Consider the following 26,066-nt stretch of genomic DNA (forward strand, 5'->3'; position numbering starts at 1 on the left):
GTCAATTTTCTCTCTCACTAGAGGTGCTGTGTGTGTGCTCAGTCATGTCTGATTCTTTGGGACTCCATGGACTGTAGCTCCTCAGGCTCCCTGGCCCATGGAATTTTCCAGGCAAAAATACTGGAGTGAGGAATCATTCCCTTCTCCAGGGGATCTTCCCGACCCAGGGATCAAACTCAGGTCTCTTATGTCTTCTGCATTGGCAGGCAGATTCCTTACAGGTAGGGCAACCTGGGAGTCCCTGTCAGAGCTGCAGCCTTGAGCAGATGCGCCATTCACTCTCTCTGTGCACCCCCACCATCTCTGCTGCCCTGGGCAGGATTTGATCCTACGGTCAGTCTTCTCCTCCGTCTCTGACTCAGCACCCCTCCTACCAGCCGCAGCACCTGCTGTTTCAGTGGGTTTCGTGAGACCGTGAAAGGCTCTGCTCTTTCAAACACCATGTCCCACCTCAGGGAAACATTTCTTACAATTACCCACCTTCAGATTCAGCTTGATGCACCTTCACCCTAACTTCTCAGGAAAACACTCATAAAAAATGAAAAGAGAAAATTCACAACAGCAGGGACATGATGGATAACCACTGACCATAAGGCATCATCCAGGGGAGCAAAGAGGGTGCCACGTCTACTGGGCCACAGGGAGAACAGCAGCCATGGCTGCCGCTAAACCCCTCCAGCGAGGCCCGGGGCTCTACATCCACCCAGAGCTTCAGGCATTCAGACTGCAGAGTCCACCAGGAACGTGTGTACTGTCAGCTTGGGCTCTGCCTCCCCTCAAAAGCCACGAGTTCATTTCTTCTACTTCCTTCCCAGGCCCTCCACGTCTGCCCCCTTGACATTGGAGAGTGAGTAGGACTGATCTTTTTGGAAATTTTGTACTTCAGTTTATTCTTCTGTGTGTGTGTGTGTGTGTGTGTGTGTGCTTAGTCATGTCTGACTCTTTGCAACGCCATGGACTATAGCCCATCAGGCTCCTCTGTCCATGTGATTTCCCAGGCAAGAAAACTGGAGTAGGCTGCCATTACTTTCTCCAGGGGATCCTCCCCTCCCAGGGATCAAACTTGTGTCTCCTACATTGGCCGATGGATTCTTCACTGCTAAGCCCTAGTTTTTCTATCCTACTCCATATCCCTCATATCCTTAACCACTGTCTTAATGTCGTTGTCCTCACTCTGTCCCCTCCTGTGCCCTCATCCTCAGGCTGCTCTGGACTACCTCTCGCTGACTCAGTTTGCCAATGTTTTCCTGTGCCCTTTAGAATTTCATTCCCTTAATTGCAAAGAAAAATAAAGACACAGATGTAGAGAACAAACTTAAGAACACCAAGGGGGGAAGGAGAGTGGGATGCATTGGGAGACTGGGATTGACATATATACACTCTGTTCAGTCCAGTTCAGTCACTCAGTCATGTCCAACTCTTTGCGACCCCATGGACTGAAGCACACCAGTCTTCTCTGTCCATCACCAACTCCCAGAGCTTGCTCAAACTCGTGTCCATCGAGTCAGTGATGCCATCCAACCATCTCAATCTCTGTCATCCCCTTTTCCTCTTGCTTTCAATCTTCTCCAGCCTCAGAGTCTTTTCCAACGACTTGGCTCTTTGCATCAGGTGGCCAAAGTATTGGAATTTCAGCTTCAATGTCAGTCCTTCCAATGAATATTCAGGACTGATTTCCTTTAGGATTAACTGGTTGGATCTCCTTGCTGTCCAGTTCAGTTCAGTTCAGTTCAGTTGCTCAGTCCTGTTTGACTCTTTGTGAGCCCATGAACCACAGCACGCCAGGCCTCCCTGTCCATCACCAACTCCCAGAGTCCACCCAAACCCATGTCCACTGAGTCGGTGATGCTATCCAACCATCTCATCCTCGGTTGTCCCCTTCTCCTCCTGACCCCAATCCCTCCCAGCATCAGGGTCTTTTCCAGTGAGTCAGCTCTTCGCATCAGGTAGCCAAAGTATTGGACTTTCAGCTTCAACATCAGTCCTTCCAATGAACACCCAGGACTGATCTTCTCTAGGATGGACTGGTTGGATCTCCTTGCAGTCCAAGGGACTCTCAAGAGTCTTCTCCAACACCACAGTTCAAAAGCATCAATTCTTCGGTGCTCAGTTTTCTTCACAGTCCAACTCTCACATCCATACATGACTACTGGAAAAACCATAGCCTTGATTAGCTGGACCTTTGTTGGCAAAGTTAAGTTTCTGCTTTTTAATACACTGTCCTGGAGAATCCCATGGATGGAGGAACCTGGTAGGCTGCAGTCCATGGGGTTGCTAAGAGTCAGACATGAATGAGCGACTTCACTTTCATTTCTCATTTTCATGCACTGGAGAAGGAAATGGCAACCCACTCCAGTGTCCTTGCCTGGAGAATCCCAGAGACGGGGGAGCCTGGTGGGCTGCCGTCTATGGGGTCTCACAGAGTCGGATACGACTGAAGCGACTTAGCAGCAGCAGCAGCAGCTAGGTTGGTCATAACTTTCCTTCCAAGGAGTAAGCTTCTTTTAATTTCATGGCTGCAATCACCATCTGCAGTGATTTTGGAGCCCAGAAAAATAAAGTCAGCCACTGTTTCCACTGTTTCCCCATCTATTTACCATGAAGTGATGGGACCAGATGCCATGATCTTAGTTTTCTGAATGTTGAGCTTTAAGCCAACTTTTTCACTTTCCTCTTTCACTTTCATCAAGAGGCTCTTTAGTTCTTCTTCACTTTCTGCCGTAAGGGTGGTATCATCTGCATATCTGAGGTTATTGATATTTCTCCTGGAAATCTTGATTCTAGCTTGTGCTTCCTCCAGCCCAGCATTTCTCATGCTGTCCAAGGGGCTCTCAAAAGTCTTCTCCAATGCTACAGTTCAAAAGCATCAGTTCTTCAGCGCTCAGCTTTCTTTATAGTCCAACTCGCACATCCATTCATGACTACTGCAAAGACCATTGCTTTGACTAGATGGACCTTTGTCAGCAAAGTAATGTCTCTGCTTTTTAATATGCAGTCTAGGTTGGTCATAACTTTTCTTCCAAGGAGCAAGCATCTTACTACTATGTATAAAATAAATAACTAATAAGAACCTACAGTATAGCACAGGGAACTCTACTCAGTGCTCTGTGGTGACCTAAATGGGGAGGAAATCCAAAAACAGAAGGGATATATGTATACATGTGGCTGATTCACTTTAAATATACAGAGGAAACTAACACAGCATTGTACAGCAAAAACACTCCTATAAAGATTAATTTAAAAAGAATTCCACACTTTTTTTTCTTTAAAAATTTTTTTATTGAAGTTGAGTTGATTTTGGAGAAGGAAACAGCAACCCACTCCAGTATTCTTGCCTGGAGAATCCCATGGACAGAGGAGTCTGGCAGGGTACAGTCCATGGGGTCAAAAAGAGTAAAACATGACTTATTGACTGAGCAACAGAGTGGCCCTTAGCAGAAGTAGCATCTGGGAGAGGCCAGGGGAGTCTGGGTATCCTGGCATTTCCCACTGCCCCCTTCATTCCTTCAAAAGAAAATGTGTGGATGAAGGGGTAATACCCAAAGACTGAACTTGGAGAAGAAAGGTCCAACATCATGTTAGAACTCATTGCCAGACAGACTTCCTTGTCTACTATAAAGGAAAAAGAATTTGGAGGACCACAGGACGCAGAGGTCTCTTTGGGTGTGTGGGGGGAAAAGAATGTGTGCATGTGTGTGTGTATGGTGGGCAGTCAAGGGGAAGAAGGTAGTAAACACTATTGCTTGATTCACTCACCTCTTATTTTCCTGGAAAAGAATTTTGTGCTCTTCCAGTTATATGAAGAAGAAGAAGCCATGTTTATACAACGTTGTCCTGGCTTTCTAACTCTATCGGATTCAAGCTGAATTAAAGTCCTTTCTCACAAATTTCAAATTGAGATACTGATTTAAAGCCTTCTCTGATGGCTCATTGGTGAAGAATCTGCCTGCCAGTGCAGGAGACACAGCTTCAGTCCCTGGTCCAGGAAGATCCCACATGCTGGGAACAACTAAGCCCATGTGCCACAACTATTGAGCCCATGCTCTAGAGCCTGCGAGCAACAACTGCTGAGCCATGTGCTGCAACTGCTGAAGCCCAAGAGCCATAGAACCCGTGCTCCGAACCTGTACACGACAACTAGAGAGTAGTCCCCCCTCTCGGCAACTAGAGGAAAAGCCTGTGCAGCAACGAAGACCCAGCACAGCCAAAAATGAAATAAATTTTCTAAAAATATTGAATTAAGATATTGAAACATTGGCCTGTCCACTCTCTGAGTCTGGATGGCATATCCTGGAGCCATCACCAATGACCGAATTCTTTCTTATGAACTGGAAAAAGCAAACTGAATGGCAGTGGTGGAACACTATCAAAACGTGTGCAAAGCAGAATGCACAAGACAGATCTGCTGGAGTCTCTAATGTCGCCCCAATCTGTCTGCATCCTCACCTGGACATAGGACTTCCTCCATTTGCGTGATTCCCCTAAATTCTTAGTATAACACCCTTAGTCCTCACCCTTTGGCTTAAGCTGGCTTAAGGTTTCTATTTCTAGCAACCAAGAGAATCCTAATATCCATTACTGTCTAGAGAATTTATATTTTTAACGTTATCTTACATATATCACTCTTTTTTCAAGTTTCATCAACTTTTTTTCTGAATTTTTAAAAATTTTAATTTTTAAATTAGGTTTTATTGGAGTATAGTTGTTTTATAATGTTGTGTTAGTTTCTTCTGTACTGTGAATGAATCAGCCATACATACACATATATCCCCTCTTTTTTGGATTTCCTTCCCATTTAGGGCTTTCCTTGTGGCTCAGCAGTAAAGAATCCACTTCCAATGCAGGAGATGTGGGTTTGATCCCTGGGTTGGGAAGATCCTCTGGAGAAGGAAATGGCAACACACACCAGTACTCTTGCCTGGAAATCCCATGGATAGAAGAGCCAAGCAGGCTACAGTCCTTGGGATCGCAAAGAGTTGGACATGACTTAGCGACTAAACCACCATGTTAGGTCACCATAAAGCATTATCAGCAACTTTAAGAAACTTTCATCACAGCTCTTATGACAGTGAACAGTAATTATTTTGCACACAGGCCACCACTACACTATGAATTCATTAAGAGTCAGGGTGGTGTCTTTCTTATTCATCTCTTGATCCCCAGACCCATCAATCAAGGGCTAAGCTCTCTCATTGGGCAGGTAATAGCAACCGTGGGCACAGGGTCTGCAGTGGGAAATGGTACCTCCTGCCTTGGCTGCTGTTTCAGAGAGTAGCTCCTGACTTATCAGCTGCCTTTACACCTGAGAGTCATGATGCATCCTTGTCATCCCAGCACAAGAAGCCTAGGAGATTGTGTTAATGCTGACAAGTGGGCAGGTTCTAGGAGAATCACAAGCTCCAGCACATCCAGGGCTGTGCAATCCAGCATCCCAGCACGAGCCTCAAGTGGCTCATGGAACACTTGATATGTGGCCAGTTCCGAAGTGAGATACACTGTTGGTGTAACGTGTACACTGGCTTGTGAAGACACAGAAGGAGAAATACAATGTAAAATGTCCTGTTAATAATATTTACTTTGGGGGCTTTTCTGGTGGCTCAGTGATGAAGAATCTGCCTGCTAATGCAGGAGACACAGGTTCGATCCCTGGTCTGAGAATATCCCACATTACTCATAACAACTAAACCCGTGTGCCACAACTATTGAGTCTGTGCTCTGGAGCCCAGGAGCCTCAACTACTGAAGCCCAAGTATACTAGAGCCGTGCTCCACAACAAGAGACGACACCACAAGAAGAAACCTGAGCATTGAAGACTAGAGAGTAGCCCCTGCTCACCGCAACTAGAGAAAGCCCCAGCAGGAAGGAAGCTGCAGGGGACTTCCCTGGTGGTCCAGTGGCTGAGTTTTTGCTACTAATGCAGGGCACCCAGGTTCGATCCCTAGTCAGGCAACTAGATCCTACATGCTGCAACTAGAAATGTGTTGCAACAAAATAAATAAAAATAAACATTTAAAACAAGGAATGAAGACTCAGCATAGTCACAAATAAATAATTTTAAAATGTTTCCATTGATTACATGATCTACACTATATTGCTTTATATAAAATATGTTATTGAAATTAATTTGACCTATTTCTTTATACCATTTTTCCAAATTCTTTTTTCTAATTAAGGTATAATTGACATATGGCATTATGTTCATTTTAGGTATATTACTTGATGATTCACTATTTCCAAGTATTACAAAATGATCACCACAGTAAGTCAAGTTAGCATCCGTTGCCATACTTAGTCATTATTTTTTTTCTTGTGATAAGAATTGTTGACATCTAGTCTCTGAAACAACTTTCAAATATGCAATATAATATCATTAACTATAGTCACCACATCATTTCTTTTAAAAAAAAAAAGTATAGTTGCTTTTAAACCTCCCTCCCACCCCCACCCGCCCCGTCTAGTCATCACAGAGCACCAAGCTGAGCTCCCTGAGCTACGCAGCAGCTTCCCACTAGCCATCTATTTTACACGTGGTAGTGTGTATGAGTCAGTCCTAATCTCCCAGTCCATCCCACCCTCCACTACCTTCCTGTGTCCACATGCCCATGCTCTACATCTGCGTCTCTATTTCTGCACTGCAGGTAGGTTTACCTGTACCATTTTCCTAGACCCCACATAAATGCATTAATATATGATATTTGTTTTTGTGCTTTTTAAACATAGCTACCAAAAACAAAATGATGCATGTGTCTCTCCCTGTCTTTCTCCTGGATAGTGCTGCAGATTCTCTCTGACTGAGGACAAAGAACAGGGAACAAGGAGATGCAGAAAGAGGCAGATGAAGGAAGAGAAACTGTCTTTTTCCTGAGGAATTTGGCTGCAAAATCAGCATTCTTTGGACATGTAATATGTAACATTTCACACGTAATATTTCATTTAATCTTCGAAACAACCCTATAAAGTTTCTGTGAGTAGGATTTTCATGTTAGTGATGAGGAAACTTGGGAAAGTGTGAGTAACTGGCCAAAGGTCCTATAGACAGTTAAATGGTTCTGCTGGTGTGTGCACAGAAGCCACATCCACCCTCTCATTCTTTATTCTCCATCCCCTAGCCACTGGGTAGCACAAGCTAGAAGCTCTGTGTACATTCTCACTGACTTCTCCCAGAATCTCTAGACCAAACCTGCCTTGTGTCACTTTTTTTTTAAGTATAATAGAGTTCACTGTGTGCTCCTTGAGCAAACATAAAAGGAGTCTTGGTGGGTTCAGTGGTTCTGGATATTAGAGCTAAAACCCAGCCTCCCCAGGAACATCCCCACCCCACACCCCTTTGGATAGAGCTTGAAGAAGCCCAGTACTCTGCAACCCTTGCTCAAGAAAATTGGACGGGACCTAATCAGCTGAAAAAAAACAAGGCTGCAAATTGATCTTGACGTGGGAAGTCATCAAGAATCTGCAATGAAATTTCCAAGCTGTCAAAACAGTTCAATATGCATTCACTTAGAGCATGGGGGATTAAGAATTCCAATTCTCTGCCAGACACCAATGACGAGTGGAGACAATGGATGGGCCATCATGAATTTAATCTTCTGATGCTAATTGTCCCTGAAACATCGCAGGACACAAACACCATCCTCCCTGCCAGCCGCCTTGAGAGTGCAACTGGATTTCCACCTGGGTCTTCCAAGGATCCCATTCCTTGGAAGATGAGCTGCCAGCCTTACTTAGCACAGCAGGGGGCCAGTCCTGGATGAGGCCATGCACTCGTTAGCCTCTCTTGGCACCAGACAGCAATGCCGGGTCCCTTTGAGTCAGGCAGTGACACCAGGGCTCCCTGGAGTTCCTCAGCCCAGGCCTGAAAGCAGGATGCACACCCCAGGAGCTCTGGTGTATCCGTGTCTTAGGGCTGTCAGAACAAAGCACCACAGACAGGGTGGCTTAAACAACAGAGATGTACTGTGTTGTCATAGTTCTGGAGGCTAAAAACCCCAAATCAAGGTCTTGTCAGGATTGATTCCTTTTTTAAAAATTTATTTTACTTTTACTATGCTGGGTCTTCATTGCTGCACAGGCTTTTCTCTAGTTTCGTTGGGTGGGAGCTGCTCTTTAGCTGCAGTGCGTGGGCTTCTCATTGTGGTAGCCTCACTTGTTGCAGAACACCGGCTTTTGGGTGCATGGGCTTCAGTGGTTGTGGCACACGTGCTTAGTTGTCCCGAGGCATGTGGAATCTTCTTCGACCAGGGATTGAACCCCTGTTCCCTGCATTGGCAGTCAGACTCTCAACCACTGTCCCACCAGGGCAGTCCAGGATGGGTTTCTTTTGAGGGCTGTGATGGAGAATCTGTCCCACACCTCTCTTCCAGCTTCTTCTGGTTTGTTGACAATCTTTGGGGCTCCTTGGCTTATACAAGCATCACCCCATCTCTGCTCTCAAGTTCACACAGTATACATCTTGTTGTGAGGTTTGGTCTCTGTGTCCAAATTTCTTCTTTTCTTACAAATACAGCCATACTGGATCAGGGTCCACCCTGACAACCTCATCTTTACTGGAAGGTCTGCAAAGACCTCATTTCCAAATAAAGTCACATTACCGGTCCTGGGGTTAGTACTTTAGCATCTCTTTTTTTTTGTTTGTTTTTAGAATATTTATTTTAATTGGAGATTAATTACTTTACAATATTGTAGCAGTTTTTTCCATACATTGACATGAATCAGCCATGGGTGTATATGTGTACTTGTGTTCCCCATCCTGAACCCCCTCCCACCTCCCTCCCCATCCCATCCCTCAGGATCATCCCAGTGCTGATAGCCCTGAGCACCCTGTTTCATGCATTGAACCTGGACTGGCGATCTGTTTCACATATGATAATATACATGTTTCAATGCTATTCTCTCAAATCATTCCACCCTCGCCTCCCACAGAGTCCAAAAGTCTGTTCTTTACATCTGTGTCTCTTTTGCTGTCTCGCATATAGGGTCATCGTTACACCATCTTTCTAAATTCCATATATATGTGTTAATATACTGTATTGGTGTTTTTCTTTCTGACTTACTTCACTCTGTGAATAGGCTCCAGTTTCATCCACCTCATTAGAACTGATTCAAATGCATTCTTTTTAATGGCTGAGTAATATTCCATTGTGTATATATACCACAGCTTTCTTATCCATTCGTCTGCTGATGGACATCTAGATTGCTTCCGTGTCCTGGCCGCTGTAAACAGTGAGTACTTCAGCATCTCTTGAGGAAACAGTTCAGTCCAGAGTGGCTGGTGTCCCCTAGAAGGACAAGTCTGTCCCTAAACAACTGTCCAGCCTGGGGGCAGAGTCATCAGTTCCATTGATATTCCTTGTCACAGATTCAATTCTTCCAAGGGGCCCCCACTTTGGGTGCTGGGAGCAGGCCGTACCCTGCTCTCTCTTGAGCCCTTGGGAGAAGAAGTTCTAGAGCCATGACTGTCTTACTCTGTCTTGCTTCGGGCACCCAGGGGTTGGGGGGGGGCAGGGTGTGTGCTGTCTCTGGCCTTATTCCTCACCTGCGCCTGGAACAGTCAGGGCATCATCTGGATCCACAGTCAGGTCTATGCTCTGCCATTTACTGGCCGAGTGACCTTGGCATGTTCTTTGACCTCATTCAGACTTATCCTTCGCATCTGTCAGTGGAGACCGGGATGCTTGCTTCCTTTCACCTGTTGTGGGGTGGGAGTAGAGGAGGCGGTTCCGGTGAGGCAAGAAGTAAGAATTTGATGCAGAGTTGGTGGATAATAAACAGTAGCTTCGGAGCTTCCTTGGTGACTCAGTGGTAAAGAATCCACCTGTCAACTCAGGAGACTCAGGTTTCATCCCTGATCCTGCTTGATCCCACATGCTGCAGGGCAACTAAGCCTGTGTGCCACAACTACTGAGCCTGTGCTCTAGAGCCCAGGAGCCACAACTACTGAAGTCTTCATGTCCTAGAGCTTGTGCTCCACAAGAGAAGCCACCGCAATGAGAAGCCTGCGCATCACAGCCAGAGAGTAGCCCCTGCTTGCCACAACTAGAGAAAGCTTGTGCAGCAACGAAAACCCAGCACAGCCAAACATAAATTTAAAAAGTAAATAAACAGTAGCTTCCAACTCTGAGCTTAGTCAGAGCCTGACCTGGGGGAAAGCACTCTTACCCTCTGAGAGGCCATTCAGCAGATGCCACTCTGAGGACTGAGGACGAGCTTTTCCAGGCTGACCATTTCCTCTGACTCATGACGTGCTTGCCTGGCTTTCCACACCCTCAGAGATCCTCACTGTACATCCCTGTTGGCATTTAAGTTCCAGAGACAAATGCAGGGCTTGGCAGCCTGGGAGTCAGGAGCAGGTGTGCAGAAAGGGAACAGAAACGCATATTAATGAAAGAAATTGGAAGGCTAATAAAGAATTCCATTCATGAGGATCTACCTGAAACACAAAGCACCCTTTGACCAATCTCCCAGGGCCCAATTAGACCACCACTCTAGTGACCTTGATTCTGAGATGCAAGTATGCTTTCCTCCAAGGCTTAGAGAAGAAAGGAGAGAAAGAGGGAGGAAGGGGGAAAGAAGACAGGAAGAGATGGGGAAGTGGATGGGAGGAGAGGGGAAGGGAGGAGAAGGGAGAGGCACAGAGAAGGGAAGAAGAGCAGATGGGAAAATCCATGCTTCTCTGCCCAGAAGACACATTCATTGTTTCTGATGAACTACCTCAAAAGGCTGATTGTTGTCCTATCAAGGTAATTACCTGTTATATCCTATGGAAATGAAGGGTTTGGGTTGGAGGGCTCATTCCTTTCTATACATTCCCCACCAGTGGTCAGTAGACATCTTTGTTAGTTCTCCCCACCACTCTCCAGGGGACAAGCCTGTTGCCTTCAAGTGAAGAAGCCATTAGAGATGGAAAACTGTGGTTCTTAGAAAATTTCCGTATCACCTATGGTTGGTTCTGGAAGGATAAGCCCCTGTAGGAAACATGAGGTCTCCTAAGCCCACCTGCATCTGGTCAGGCCAGCCATCAGCAGCAACATGGTGACCCATTGGAGAGCCCTGGGGTCAGTGGCCCTGGCCTTGGAAACCAAGAGGAGAAGCCTCAAGGCTGTAAGAGACTTGGTTCCAGGAAGCACTGCAGAAACAAACAAATAAAACAAGATTGATTCATGAGTGACTCTGATTCCCTCTGGTGCCCGAGATGGGTCAGCTAAAGGCTCATCACCTCCATGATGCTCCCTACGTCTCCTTGCAAGTCCATGCCATTCTTGTCTCTACATGTGTCTGCCTCCTCCACTGCCCGAGGACTTCCTGGGTGGCAAAGACCCTGCCTTATTCACTTTGGAGTCCCAGGCAAACAGTAGGTGATCAAAAGTTTTGTAGGACAAGTCAATGCGCTCCCATGGGTCCATGAGACGTGTCCAATACCATGTACATATAGGGAGGAAAATAACCATCTTCAAAGATTCCACTCCCCCAAATCCTCTATTCCAGCCTGCATCTTGTCAACAGCCATGATTCAATTCAGGCCTGGAGTCCTGGGAGGGGATCTCCTTCCAGCTGGCTTCTCGCCCTGAGGTAGATGGGCCAGGCTGGTGGGAGGGAGGGCTCTCCTTCTGGGAGGGGTGGTGTGCTCTGCTGAAGAGACAGTGCATGAATGGAATCACCCCCTTGTCCCTCTCTGGGACTCAGTGCTCCCTTCTCCAAGATAGGAGTGGGTGGACCAGACCATATCTAGGTGTCCTTTCACCATTGGCTGGTCTCTGTACCAACCAGGGCCACCATGTTCACTGATGAAGGTCACACTGGGTACAAAAGTTACCCAACTGAGGAAGCAGGTCACTCTTGGAAATGAGCATGCACTCCATCTCCTTCCCTGGTGGGTCAGAGGTAAAGAATACACCTGCCAATGTAGGGGACATGGGTTCTATCCCTGGGTCAGGAAGATCCCACGGAAAAGCTAAGCTTTCATATCACAACTACGGAGCCCACGTGCCACAAGTACTGAAGCCTGCATGCTCTGCAACAAGAGAAGCCACCACAATAAAGAGCAGCTCTCGCTCACTGCAACCAGAGAAAGCCCAAGTGCAGCAACAAAGACCCAGCACAGCCTTAAACAAATTAATAAACTAAGGGAAAACAGCCTGGCAGGAGAAGGCAGAACCATGCCTGAGAGTCTCTGGGACGTTTCTGGAGGGGAGACGTTGTATCTAGTGTTTTTTGTTTTCTTTTGTTTTGTCTGTGCCCCACATCATGTGGGATCTTAGTTCCCCAACCAGGGATCAAACTCATGTCCCCTGCAGTGGAAGTTGGGAGTCTTAACCACTGGACAGCCAGGGAAGTCCCGAGACATTGTATCTAATTGGCCTCAAGAGCTCCAGGACCCAGTACAGGCCTTGATACAAATGAACAAACCTCTGCTCAGTGGAAAGCCAGAACAGTGCCTGGAGGGAAATTCCACCTGCAGGACCCGCAGGATGCAGAGAAGAAACTGCAGGAGTAGGCAGGCATCTGGGAGGTTGGAATGGGCATGGGACTGGGGAAAAAGGACTTTTTCTGTCCCCCTCACCCCTGCTCTTCCTGCAGCCAGAGGATCAGGGGTATGCATGTCTCAATCGTAATTTATTAGAGAGGAGCTCAGGGAAGTCTGTGGACTTGTGCACCCAGTCAGAATCAGAGCTGGAACTTGGACCACCTCCTTCTGGATCCCAAACCCTGTAGAGGGGGGCAGGTCCCAAGAAAGGAGCTGGGGTGTTCTTGAAGAGATGCCTTCTGCCTGTCATCATAACAAATCAGCTTGGGGCAGAACTAGATAAAAGCTACCTCCAGGCCAATTATTTTTCCCACCGAAGAGAAACAGCTCTCCACAGATATAGTCTCGTGCCCCTATTCTCGTCCCTCTCAATTCCCAAGCAGGAGACACGAACAACTCAGCTCAGACCATCCTCGCTCTGTGTCATGCCTTCCTGCAGCTGAAAGTGTCATCTTTGTGCATCAGCTTGTATCAGGATTGCAAATTTAGCAGTCACACTCAGAATTGCAAAGAAAACATATTTATTTTCCACAATTGATGTAAGGAAATTCAATCTGATCTAATAATGTATAACAGTCTCTTTAGAGAATTCAGTCTTTTTTGGATAAATGCTTTGTATTTTTCCCCTAGTTTTTGGCTGCGCTGTTTGGCAAGCAGGATCTTTGTTCCCGGAGAAGGGATCAAACCCATTTCCCCTGCAGTGGCAGTGCAGAGTCTTAACCACTGGACTGCCAGGAAAGTCCCATAAATGTTTTGTATTTTTAAATTCTTTTTAATCCCTCTTCACCTTGCTTGGCTTCCCTGGTGGCTCTGAAGGTAAAGAATCTGCCTCCATTGTAAGAGACCCTGGCTCAATCCCTGGGTCAGGAAGATCCCCTGGAGAAGGAAATGGCAACCCACTCCAGTATTCGTACCTGGAAAATCCCATGGACAGAGGAGCTTGGCAGGCTACGGTCCATGGGATCACAGTGTTGGACACAACTGAGGACTTTCACTTCCTTCACCTTGCTTATCTCCAGGATGGCATCTAGCTATATGAGAGAGCTCGTTTGTGTGACTGTGATGCTGCCACAGTCCATTCCAGCTCTGCTGATCTCTATGAGGATGCCCCTGTCCACCTGATTGTCAGGAGCCCAGCTGGCACCTGAGGCTGAATTGTGTCCTCTTGGGTTCTGTCTGGGCTCAGTAGTCCTGCTGCCTTGATTCCAGCTCAACCCTCTCCAGAATTACATGTCCAGAAGGTCTAGCTGTGATGCCTGGTGAGTGCTTTATTTATTTGGCTGTGCCAGATCCTAACTGCAGCATGTGGGATCTGGGATTAAACCCTAGGCCCCCTGCATTGGGAGTGTGAGTCCTAACCCCTGGAACACCAGGAAGTCGTACCTAGCCAGCTCTTGGTCAGGATGGCCTGCCCTCCAGCTCGCAGCTCTAGCACTCCCTCACCACAACACAGCAATATCTTTTTCCCCAGGTAAATCTCCCAGCCAACTCCATCCATCTTTGATCTTTTAGGGGCACCAGGAAACAATGGACAGTGTTCCTGCCCCCTCCCCAGCAGCTGAGGAAGCCTCTGGAGTCTTAGCTGGGAGGATTCCCACTTAAGCTGGGAAAGTCAGAACACACCTCTTTCTCTACTGACTTCCTGCTTTCGACCCTCGCCTTCCTCCCATGGTTCTTTGTGGCCAGAAGGGGCGACTTCTCCCTTCCTCTTCCTTTGATGGAGACACCTCTTATTCTGTATTTCTACAGGAGGCGCTTGCCCTTCCCTCTCCTGTATGCTTTGATGGAGGAATGGCTGCCAGTACACGTGGTGTCTGAGTGAGAGAGATGAAAAACACATCAGTCTGGTACTTCTGGAAGATGACCTCACTGCACAAGAACACCAGCTCCTTGGGCCAAGCTTCCAGACCCGGCAGAAGACCTCTCTTCCGGCCACAGGTGCTCTTAACATCACAGAGATAGGTGAGCAGAAGGGAATGGAAATCTCTTAGACCAGAAAGAGAATTGATGTTTTATAGCAAAGTGAACATTTGTTCCAATGCAGAGCAGAAAGCAAACTTTCAAGTTTGGTCAAGGGAGCCTTGTGGCTGAAATCTGAACCTCGAGCCCTTAAAGACACAGACTGACCTTGAAAAATGTTCCTTTTCCAGGAACATTTTGCTGGCAGCATTTGGGGCAAAATGCTCAATACCTGGCAATATCTGAGGTGTCCAGCCTAAGTGTTTGACATGGCAGACTCATCTGCCAAGGTCGAGCCTCTGGTTTCCATATGGAATGAGAGCAATCTGGTTCCAAGACCACAGGCTGGCTCCCAGGTGTGGGCGAGTTGGAGCAGGAGTCTGAGCTTTTGGTGTCAACGGGAAACAATATGAGTGAGTGTGGCTGACTCAGCACTGTAACTTATCTCTTTGGGAAAAACAAAAATGTATCTTAAAGCTCACATTTTACCAGTGTAAGAACCATGGTTCATAAACCTCCTGAATCTGCCAACACATCACAAAATGTGTGTGTGACAGAGAGAGAGTGAGGGATGGAGGGGTGTCGTTGCTTTTTTTGTTTTGTTTTCCAAACACTCAAAGAAATCTTTGACTTGTATCAGCGTACGATGGAATGAATTTAGCGCAGGGATGTGGTGACACTAGTGAATATGAACAGGAGGAAATAGTTAATAATAGGAATTAATGAAATAGATGCCAAAATCTGTAATAGAATCAACAAAGCAAAATAGTGGTTCTTTGCAAGCTCTAATGAAATTGCTATCTTTCTATATGCCTGTATGCATGTTAAGTTGCTTCAGTTGTGTCCAGCTCTTTGTGATCCCATGGATTGCATAGCCTGCCCGGCTCCTCTGTCCATGGGCTTTTGTCTATCCACTCCAGAATGTCATTTCCTTCTCCAGGGGATCTTCCTGATGCAGGGCTGAACCTGCACCTTTTATGTCTCCTGCTTTGGCAAGTGGGTTCTGTACCACTAGTGCCACCTGGGAAACCCCATCTTTCTGTATGAAAGTGAAAATGTTAGTCACTCAGTCATGTCCAACTCTGCGACCCCATGAACTGTAGCCTGCCAGGCTCCTCTGTCCATGGGATTCTCCAGGCAAGAATACTGAAGTACCCTGGGTCTCCTTCATTGCAGGCAGATTCTTAACTGTCTGAGCCACCAAGGAAACCCATCTTTCTGTATATGTGTCCACAAATTTTTTTTTTTTATCTTAACTCCCCAATCAGGGATTGAATCGGTGCTGGTAATAATTTAAAAATTAAAAAAAGAAAAATTCTTAGAAGAACAAAATTCACCCAAATTGAACCAAAAGAAATGGAAGACCTACATAAAGAAAATTCCAAACCCAGTTCCAAAGAATTCCATCTCAGTTTACAAGGCCAGTAAACCTGTGATAGAAATCAGAGAACAACGTTACAAGAAAAATCAAATATAAGCCAGACTCTTTATGAATGTAGATGTAAAATTCCTAAATAAAATAAAGTAGTTCAAATCCAGTGACACATGATAAGAATTTTTTTAACTTTAGTAATGCATGGTTGCTTTAACACTCAAAAATCAATTGTCATTATTATTATTTTTCAAAAAAGAGAATGTAAATTTTTAATTCAGAATACAGTTGCAAAACCAGTGATTTAATTCTGAACATGTGGAAAATATTAAAAATCTCAAAGAAAAAATGAAGTTATAGGAGAGAGGTCATATGATCATTTCAAGTATGTGCAGGAAAAGTATTTGATGAAATGCAATATCTGTTTACGTTAAAAACCTTTATAAAGATAGGAATGAAAGAAGACTTCCTTAATCTGATAAAGTTATCTATGAAAAGTCTGTCACAGTCATTACAATTACAGAGCTCTCCCCTGATTTTGATAGCATCAGAGTGTCTTGCTGCCTTCAGTTGACTCAACACTTCACAGGAGATTCTCAATAAGAAGATAAAGGAATTAGAAAGGAAAGAAAAAAATTATGCTTAGTCATAGATGGCCTGATCATGTAAGAGGAATCCAGAGAAAACAGCTCTTTTCCTTGACTTGGTAAGTATGCTTGGCCCCATCCAATCTCCCTTGTCTGGCCCCTGGGCCCAGGCTTCCAGATCAGTTGCTTTCTGGAATGCCATCACGGTGAGGAAAAGGAGGTGATGAACCGTGCTCTGATTTGGAAATCTTTTGCATGATGTAACCTGCATCACCTGCAGTCACATGTCTTTGGACAAAGCTTGTGACACAGCCACTCCTGGGTTCAACAGGGTAGGGTATGTCATCCTCCTCCAGGGAAGGGCACGGTGGAGGGGGACATGATGATGTTGCCTGTCCTAAGAGTGAAAGGCAAACGAGTGGAGGACAGAGAAAGAAGCTGGGAGAGGTACAGGTGTGGTGGCAGGTTACAAGAAACCAGGATTGCAGAAGAAAAGAAGCAAGTGAAAGCTTCCAGTGCAGAGTTCCCAAAAGAGCAGGTAGGTCTCATCTTCATCTTTATAGTATTTGTTTGCTTTGCGATAACCTACTCCTAATTCTGGAACATCTAAGTCCAACACATACTTAAATGCTTTGTGTGTTTTTGCAGGAAATCAGGAAAAGGAGATGAATTTCATACTTGTGCACAACGCAGGGAAGAGACCAGCCATGGGAGGAAGAAACCCATGAGAACAGAAGTTGAGCAAAAGCAGAAAACTAGAGAGGGACATGACTGAGAACTTATGCCCCTGGGAGTTCTCAGAAATCTAGAGAGGGGCACTGGAATTCCCATGGATATGGAATTAGAGGCTTGAACTAATTTCTCTACATCTCAGCCTTCTTGGCTAAGATCCAGGCTACATCTATGACAAGCGTGCATTTCTTAAATTGTAAACTAATTAGCAAATATTATGGTTGTTTTAAGAACTCCAGGCATGGCCGTCAGGTGTGAGACAGCTAAAGCCGGGCAGGTACATGGAGGAATGGTGTTCTTCTGAGTTCTTCTTAGTGTTGCCACAAAGTTACTCAGGAGATCATTAAATATTTTTAACCCCTGTGTATTGCAAAGAGTTGGATTTTTTTTTTTTTTTTAGCTAATAAAGGCAATGGAATTAATAAATATAACCCAAAATTTTACTTCAAATCTCAGAGACATAATTTTTAATGTTAAATATAAGCAATTCTCTAAGAAAAAAAAAAGGCTCAAGATAAAGATTTAACCCAGAGGCAACATCATTGTCGGGTATCACCCCCACACAGGGACTTCAGTCAGTTCCACGACATCAGCAAGAACTGTATACCAATGCATACACTGAAATGAGAGCGTTTAAAATGTGTTGGCACATAAACCAATGCAAATGAGAACGCACAAGTCTACACAAAGTCTTTGCCATCTAGAGCTGATGCAGATGGTGACTGATGCCACAAAATTAAAAGATGTTCACTCCTTGGAAAGAAAGTTATGATAAACCTAGAGAGCGTAGCTGGAGAAGGCAATGGCACCCCACTCCAGTGCTCTTGCTTGGAACATACTATGGACGGAGGAGCCTGGTGGGCTGCAATCCATGGGGTCGCTAAGAGTCAGACACGACTTCACTTTCACTTTTCACTTTCATGCATTGGAGAAGGAAATGGCAACCCACTCCAGTGTTCCTTGCTTGGAGAATCCCAGGGATGGGGGAGCCTGGTGGGCTGCCATCTATGGGGTCGCACAGAGTCGGACATGACTGAAGCGACTTAGCAGCAGCAGCAGCAGCAGACAGCGTAGTAAAAACCAGAGACATCACTTTGCTGACAAAGGTCTGTATAGTCAAAGCTATGGTTTTCCCAATAGTCGTGTACAGATGTGAGAGTTGGACCAAAAAGAAGGCTGAGTGCGCCACAGAATTGATGCTTTTGAGTTGTGGTGCTAGAGAAAATTCTTAAGAGACCCTTGGACACAAGGAGATCAAACCAGTCAATCCTAAAGGAAATTAACCCTAAACATTAATTGGAAAGACTGATGCTGAAGCTCCAATACTTTGGCCACCTGATGGGAAGAACTGACTCACTGGAAAAGACCCTAATGATGGGAAAGATTGAACGCAGGAGGTTAAGGGGGTGACAGAGGATGAAATTGTTGGATGGCATCATCGACTCAATGGACATGAGTTTGGGCAAACTCAGGGAGGTAGTGGAGGACAGGAAAGCCTGGTGTGCTGCAGTACATGGGTTCTCAAAGAGTCAAACCTGACTTAGTGACTGGACCATAAGTGAGAAATCAAGCCAGCAAGTCTCAAAATGAAATGTGAGGAAATTAAATTTTGCATGGGGCCACCAAGAGACCCCTCCTCTGAATTTGGAAGTTCAACATGTGCCATGTGCCAATGATGCATTTGACATTGCATATCTGTGTGCACCCTTCTGTCAACATACAGACACAGCCTTAGAGCAGGTAAATACCATGTCCTCATCTGTTAGTATTCAGTCAGTGGTTTCAGTTCAGTTCAGTTCAGTCGCTCAGTTGTGTCCAACTCTTTGCAACCCCATGAACTGCAGCATGCCAGACCTCCCTGTCCATCATCAACTCCTGGAGTTTACCCAAACTCATGTCCATTGAGTTGGTGATGCCATCTCATCTTCTGTCATCCCCTTCTCCTGCCTTCAATCTTTCCTAGCATCAGGGTCTTTTCAAATGAGTCAGCTCTTCGCATCAGGTGGCCAAAATATTGGAGTTTCAGCTTCATCATCAGTCCTTCCAATGAACACCCAGGACTGATCTCCTTTAGGATGGACTGGTTGGATCTCCTTGCGGTCCAGGGGACTCTCAAGAGTCTTCTCCAACACCACAGTTCAAAAGCATCAATTCTTCTGCACTCAGCTTTCTTTATAGTCCAACTCTCACATCCATACATGACTAATGGAAAAACCATAGCCTTGACCTTTGTTGACAAAGTAATGTCTCTGCTTTTTAATATGCTATCTAGGTTGGACATAACTTTCCTTCCAAGGAGTAAGCTTCTTTTAATTTCATGGCTGCAATCACCATCTTCAGTGATTTTGGAACCCCCAAAAATAAAGTCAGCCACTGTTTCCACTGTTTCCCCATCTATTTGCCATGAAGTGATGGGACCAGGCGCTATGATCTTCGTTTTCTGAATGTTGAGTTTTAAGCCAGCTTTTTCACTCTCCTCTTTCACTTTCATCAAGAGGCTCTTTAGTTCTTCACTTTCTGCCATAAGGGTGGTGTCATCTGCATATCTGTGGTTATTGATATTTCTCCCGGCAATCTTGATTCCAGCTTGTGCTTCTTCCAGTCCAGCGTTTCTCATGATGTACTCTGCATATAAGTTAAATAAGCAGGGTGACAATATACAACCTTGACGTACTCCTTTTCCTATTTGGAACCAGTCTGTTGTTCCATGGCCAGTTCTAACTGTTGCTTCCTGACCTGCATACAATGGTTTGAGTTTCCTCAAAGATAAACTTTATTGATACATTGAGGATTTGAGAATAGATGGTTTACTTAGGAGGTGATTCCAATATGCATTCATATGAGGGAGGAAGTGAGATAGGAGAGAAAAAGTAGCCAATATGCAGTGTGTCAGAAAGCAAAAAAAAAAACTCTACTGAGATAAGGAGATAGTTGGAGCATAATCCTAACCCAGAAACACAGAGCTGATGTAGAATACTTGTGTCAAGAGTATAAGCAGAAGGGGCAAGGGAGCTGGGATATTGCTACCCCAACTGCCTTCAACCATTCATTACATGCTCCTGGAGGCAGAGGACTAATTTTCCAGTACTTCCTCCTTGCTGCAGGCTCTGCCACCTCCAAAGCCCTCAGGCAGAGAGATGCAGAGACTGGCATAAATCAGCCATGGTGGACCATAATGTCCTGAACAAAAGAGACACAGTTGGGGTGCTGACAGCCACCTCTGCTTCCACTGCACCTCTTGTCTTCCAAACAGTCTGTTTGTCTGGTCCTTTATGTTCTAGTATGTCTTGCTGACTTTTATGCAGATTTTGACAAGGGCTAGGAAACCACAATGGTGGGGTCTTGTTCCCCCAGCTTATGTCTTTCATCCTCTGCTCTGCACTGTCTTGTTTCAAGAACTGACATCAGGTGCCTACCAACCAATAGGGTCTGAAGCAGGTGCCACAGAATAACCAAGACAGAAGCTGTAAGTGATCAAAGTGTTTCCCCTCCTGATCCACAAGGAGGAAGATGCCGCTGTAATTAGCCCCACGGTGGAACAACTGTCAGCCAGCCAGGTGCTTCATTCTGCCAATGTCGTCTCCACCCTTATTCTGAGATGCTCACTCCCTGCAAGAGAAGAGCCCCATCTGCTCTCTAGAAAAGCCTCATCAGAGACCTTCAGATGTAAATAAAGCCTTGGCTGAAGCAAGCCCCACTCAGAATAGTAAGTATCGAAGAAGCAGATCTACACGGCTCTGTCTTCTCAGCAAGTAAACTGCTGCTACAGTGCCCACCACACCAGCCCTTAGTTATCTCAGGGCAGCACAGAAGCCAGAAAGCCCCAGTCATGAACTTTTATGGTGGATGTTTTCCAAGTGGCTGACCATGCCCCACCCCACTCTTCAGAGCTGGCAAGTGATACACCCAGAACTTGCAAAGCATTTGAAAAGTGGAAGGTGGTCACGATCCATCTAAGACAGTGATTCTCAACCAGGGGTGTTTTTGCTCCTCCCTGGGGCTTCCCAGGTGTCACAATGGTAAAAAAAATCCACCTGCCAATGCAGGAGATTTGGGTTGAAACCATGGGTCAGGAAGATCCCCTGGAGGAGGAAATGGCAATGCACTCCAGTATTCTTGCCTGGAAATCCCATGGACAGAGGAGCCTGGTGGGCTACAGTCCAGGGAGTTGCAGAGAGTGAGACATGACTGAGTGACTGGGAACACAGGCACCCACCAGGAGACACTTGGAAATGGAGATGTCTGGAGAAACAGATGATAGTGGCATCTAGCAGGCAGAAGCCATGAAAGCTGCTGAGTATTCCCCCAAAGACCTTCTGTCCACACAGCAGACATCTGAGGGTCTGGCTAAGAAGATTCTGGGAACAGGCTTGGGTTCTCTGTTCTCTGACACTGACAGCTGGAGCACCATTGCTGGTGTCCCGGCCACCTGGCAATGGTGAGATGGAGGCTTCTCTGTTTGCTGGCTGACATGGTAGACAAGTTCCATGTTGGAGTACCACTTCCCCACAGCAGGGTCATCTCTATGCTTGGGGTTAGAATGAACAATCTGAAAGTTTGGGAACTGAAATCTGGGGATGGTTGACTTGGGACTGTCCTGGTTTTCTTTTTTTATCTTTTTTTTATTGGAGGATAATTGCTTTACAATGTTGTGCTGGTTTCTGCTATACAGCAATGTGTAAATCAGTTGTGTGTGTGTGTGTGTGTGTGCTCAGTCACTCAGTCATGTCCAACTCTTTGCAGCACCATGGACTGTAACCCACCAGGCTTCTCTGTCCATGGAATTTTTCAGGCACAAATACAGAAGTGGGTTGCCATTTCCTCCTCCAAGGGATCTTCCTGACCCAAGGATTGAAATTGCATCTCTTTCATCTCTTGCTTTGGCAGACAGGTTCTTTACCACTAGCACCACCTGATAATCAGGTATATGTATACATAGATCCCCTCCCTCTCGAGCCTCCCTCCGACCCCCACCCCACCTCTGTAGGTTGTCCTAGTTTTAAAAATGAAAGTCCTGCACCCTAGGAAGACCCCCAGGAGGGTGTCCCACCTATCTGGGTGAGTGAGGTGGAAGCAGCTGGAGAAAGGAGGGCAGAGCGGAGTTGTTGTCTTTGCTCTTCACTCTGGTTCACTCGGGACAGCCTGTTTCTTCCTGAGAGGGAGAGTTGCTTCTTGGGTTTGGGTCTGGAAGTCCATCTAGGAAACTCAGACTCGATAGTTTCATGCCACGTTCTTAGGTTCAACAGGCCTCTTCAGAGCATTGCAACATATATCCCACTCCTGGCCGGGAGTACAGAAGACACTAGACCACGGCTCCTCACCTCTGGGTCTGGTGATGTGCGAAAATACAGAGACAGTGCCATGCAGCAAGAGTTTTGACAGAGGCCTGGGCTGTGAAGGAGATGGAAGAGGCAGTCAGGAAAGGTTTCCTGAAGGAGTTGGTGCCTGAAAATGTGGGTTTAAGGGACAGAGAAATTTGCCAGATAGAAAGGGAGGTTTAAGGGAATATTTTCCTGCTGACGAAACAAGAAGATAAAAACATTGAGAAGCCTTGGTGATGCTTAAGAGTGGAGAGAAGTGTAATTCTCTTTGGCCATTAAATGAAAGTACATCTGTATATTTAGAATGTGGGCTTACAAGTTTTTCAGATGGATCTTCAGCTACTGCCCCATTTTTCTTTTTCATAACCTCCACTTTAGGGTAGCGAAACAGAGATTATTATTCCAGTTAACATTTGGGGGAGCTGGCCCCACAGATTTAAGCAATGTGTGCAGCTCACATGTCTAGTTAAAGTCTCCAGGGCTTTTTTTTTTTTTTTTTTTAGTTTTGATAATCTTATAAATAATTTTAATTTTACCATAAGCATGCATTTCTTTTGTAAAACAAAATAAGGCAAATAAACTGCAATGTGAAATCTAGAAAAAATGGTATAGACGATCTTTCCTGCAAAGCAGAAATAGAGACTCAGATGTAGAGAACAAACATATGGACACTAAGTGGGAATAGAGGGCTGGGATGAATTAGGAGGTTGGGATTGACAGGTACACTACTATGTAAAAAAATATATAACTAATGAGAACCTACTGTATAGCTCAGGGAACTCTACTCCATGCTCTGTCGTGACCTGAATAGGAAGGAAATCCAAAATAGAGGGGATGTATGTATACATATAGCTGCTTCACTTTGCTGCACAGAAGGTCTCCAAGTTTTGACCTTGAGGGAGGCTGCTGAGGGCAATGTGGATCTCCTGGACTTTGGAACTAGAAAGACCTTGCAGGATTTCTTGACTTATTAACTCCATGAACTAAAGCAAAATTCTGAGTCACAGTTCTCTCTTGGAAATCCAAAACAGAGGGGACATATGTATACATATGGCTGATTCACTTTGCTGCACAGCAGAAACTAACACAACATTGTAAAGCAACTATACTCCAATAAAAAGAGAGAGAGAGAAACCAAAAAACAAAATGATCTCTATAAATTTGAGTTCTTAATTGTGAATTTCAAAGGATAAGTTTGTTGTCAGACTGAGGTTTTGCACTGTTAAGATCTTTTTTGTGGTTTTGCTTGCTTGTGTTTCTACAACTTGATTCTCAGTGTGCTCAAACTAATTAAACGACCTTTCTTCAAGGATGAGAAAGCCGACATGCTTTTGAGGGGATGCTAATTACACTTGATATCTCCTTTAATAATATGAGATTAAAAAGAACTGAAAGTGAGGTTTTTAAGTGCACAAGACAACCATGGTGATGACACACCCATCTAGACCAGATCTATAGACTTGTTTACTTGGATCCTATCTTTGTGGGGTGTTTATATATATATATATATTGAAACCAAGGAGCAGAAGATGTTATCAGTGATGAGCCATTTCAAATTGGATCATGTTTTTCTACAGGTATATTGGGCTGGGGTTTGCTTATGTGCCCTGCAGTGTTCCACTCCTATGCCATCTCATCTGCACCAGACTCTTGCCCTAAAATTTTCCATTTTAGTCTCAATCTGTATTCATGCTTTGCTCCGAATACAAACTGAATTCTAGGCCTTTCTTTTAAAAGCCCTGGAGTAGTATGTATTCTCTATAACTGGACAATTTTTTGCAGCTGTGTTCCTCTGTATTTTTGTCCCGAAGGGTGGTTGCCTTCCGTTGTCCACAATCATTTATGGACCAACCGTTAGTTGAACATTTCAACCCTTTTCGTCTACAGCACCTGGACCTGTCGAACTCTGTGATCGATGTGTCTACCCTGCAAGGTCTTCTGTCTCACTGCTCCAAGTTGCAGAATCTCAGCCTGGAAGGCCTCCGACTTTCAGATCCCATTGTTGATAATCTTGCTCAGAACACACATTTACTGCAACTAAACATTTCTGGGTGTTCTGGATTCTCTGAATCTGCCCTGAAGACTTCGCTGAGCAGTTCTTCCAGATTGGATGAATTGAACCTCTATAATTTCACTGAAAAGCATGTACAGGTAGCTGTTGCACATGTATCAGAGACCATCACCCAGCTGAATCTCAGCGAGTACCGAAAGAATCTGCAGAGATCAGGTGTCTCTACCTTAGTTGGAAGATGTCCCAATCTTGTCCACCTAGACTTAAGCGATTGTGTCATGCTGAAAAATTACTGCTTTCCAGAATTTTACCAACTCAACTATCTCCAACACCTATCACTCAGTCGATGCTACGACATAATACCTGAAACTTTACTTGAACTTGGAGAAATTCCCACATTAAAAACACTACAAGTCTTTGGAATTGTGGCAGACGGTACCCTTCAACTGTTAAAGGAAGCCCCCCCTCATCTACAGATTAATTGTTCCCATTTCACCACCATCACTAGGCCGACCATTGGCAACAGAAGAACCAAGAGATATGGGGCATCAAATGCTGACTGTCACTGGAGAAGCCCAGTTGTCTATGAAGCCTCTATTGCAAGATGGTGTCTCCTCTTTTCTTTGAACAGGGAAAGTAAGCAGGAAGCCCAATTGTGGAGAGCTCAGCTATTTTTATTCTTGGTTTTCTGTTGCCTTCCTTCTACAAGTATATTAGAGAACCATTGGAGACAGAAAACTATGAAGTGTTGCTTTTTAGACATGACTATGAAAGCTTTTTATCACTGCTATACCCTTAACAGCCTAAGCTCTATGCTTTTTGAAATTTTAGGGAGAATGAGCCTATGATTTCAGGATACCTTAAATAGCAAAATTTGAACCACGTCTTCCAAGGGCCATTCTTCATAATCTATTTAGAATCAAGCTTAAAAATCACCACCAGCATATCATTATCGTAGCCTATATGGCAACTGAACATTCTTCTATTTAATGTTTCAGCACTGCTTTATTGTAAGACATAGGTTGCAAAAAATAATAAGCTATTTGTATTGTAAGCTGAAAAGAATGAGAATCATAGAGTAGATCTGTGCAATCTCTTCTGAGGATGGCAAGAAAAATAGACATTTCAACTGCACCTTTAGATTCGCAATCAGGTTGATGGAAACAAATAGCCCCAGGTCATTCACCTTAAAACCTAAATAAGGAAACAAACAATTGGCCAACCAGAGGTGTAGAATTGGTATAGAATTTAAAGGCTCAAGAGACAGTTTTCTATGACAGTTAACCTGGGGTATCCTCTAATGCACATTAATGAAGTCCCCTTTATGTACAGTTGGGAAGGTCCCCTGGAGGAGGAAATGGCAACCCACTCCAGTAGTTTTGCCTAGAGAATCCCATGGACAGAGGAGCCTGAAGGGCTACAGTCCATGGGGTCACAAAAAGTCACACACGACTGAGCGACTAATACTTAATACTTCCTCTGTATTAATACCCATCTCGACCCATGAGGGAGAATTTATAGCCCTTGGAAGGAAAAAAATCTCTTACTTCTGGTCAGTTCTAAA

At 45.0% G+C, this 26,066-nt stretch overlaps 1 pseudogene; it reads left to right on the top strand.

Annotated features, from left to right (window-relative positions):
• The first annotated feature begins 655 nt into the window (after nucleotides 1–655).
• On the top strand, nucleotides 656–25,432 carry LOC784556 (S-phase kinase-associated protein 2-like; annotated as a pseudogene).
• The last annotated feature ends 634 nt before the right edge of the window (nucleotides 25,433–26,066 follow it).

The sequence above is a fragment of the Bos taurus genome, chromosome 21 (genome assembly GCF_002263795.3).
Source record: "Bos taurus isolate L1 Dominette 01449 registration number 42190680 breed Hereford chromosome 21, ARS-UCD2.0, whole genome shotgun sequence".
Lineage (NCBI taxonomy): Eukaryota > Metazoa > Chordata > Mammalia > Artiodactyla > Bovidae > Bos > Bos taurus.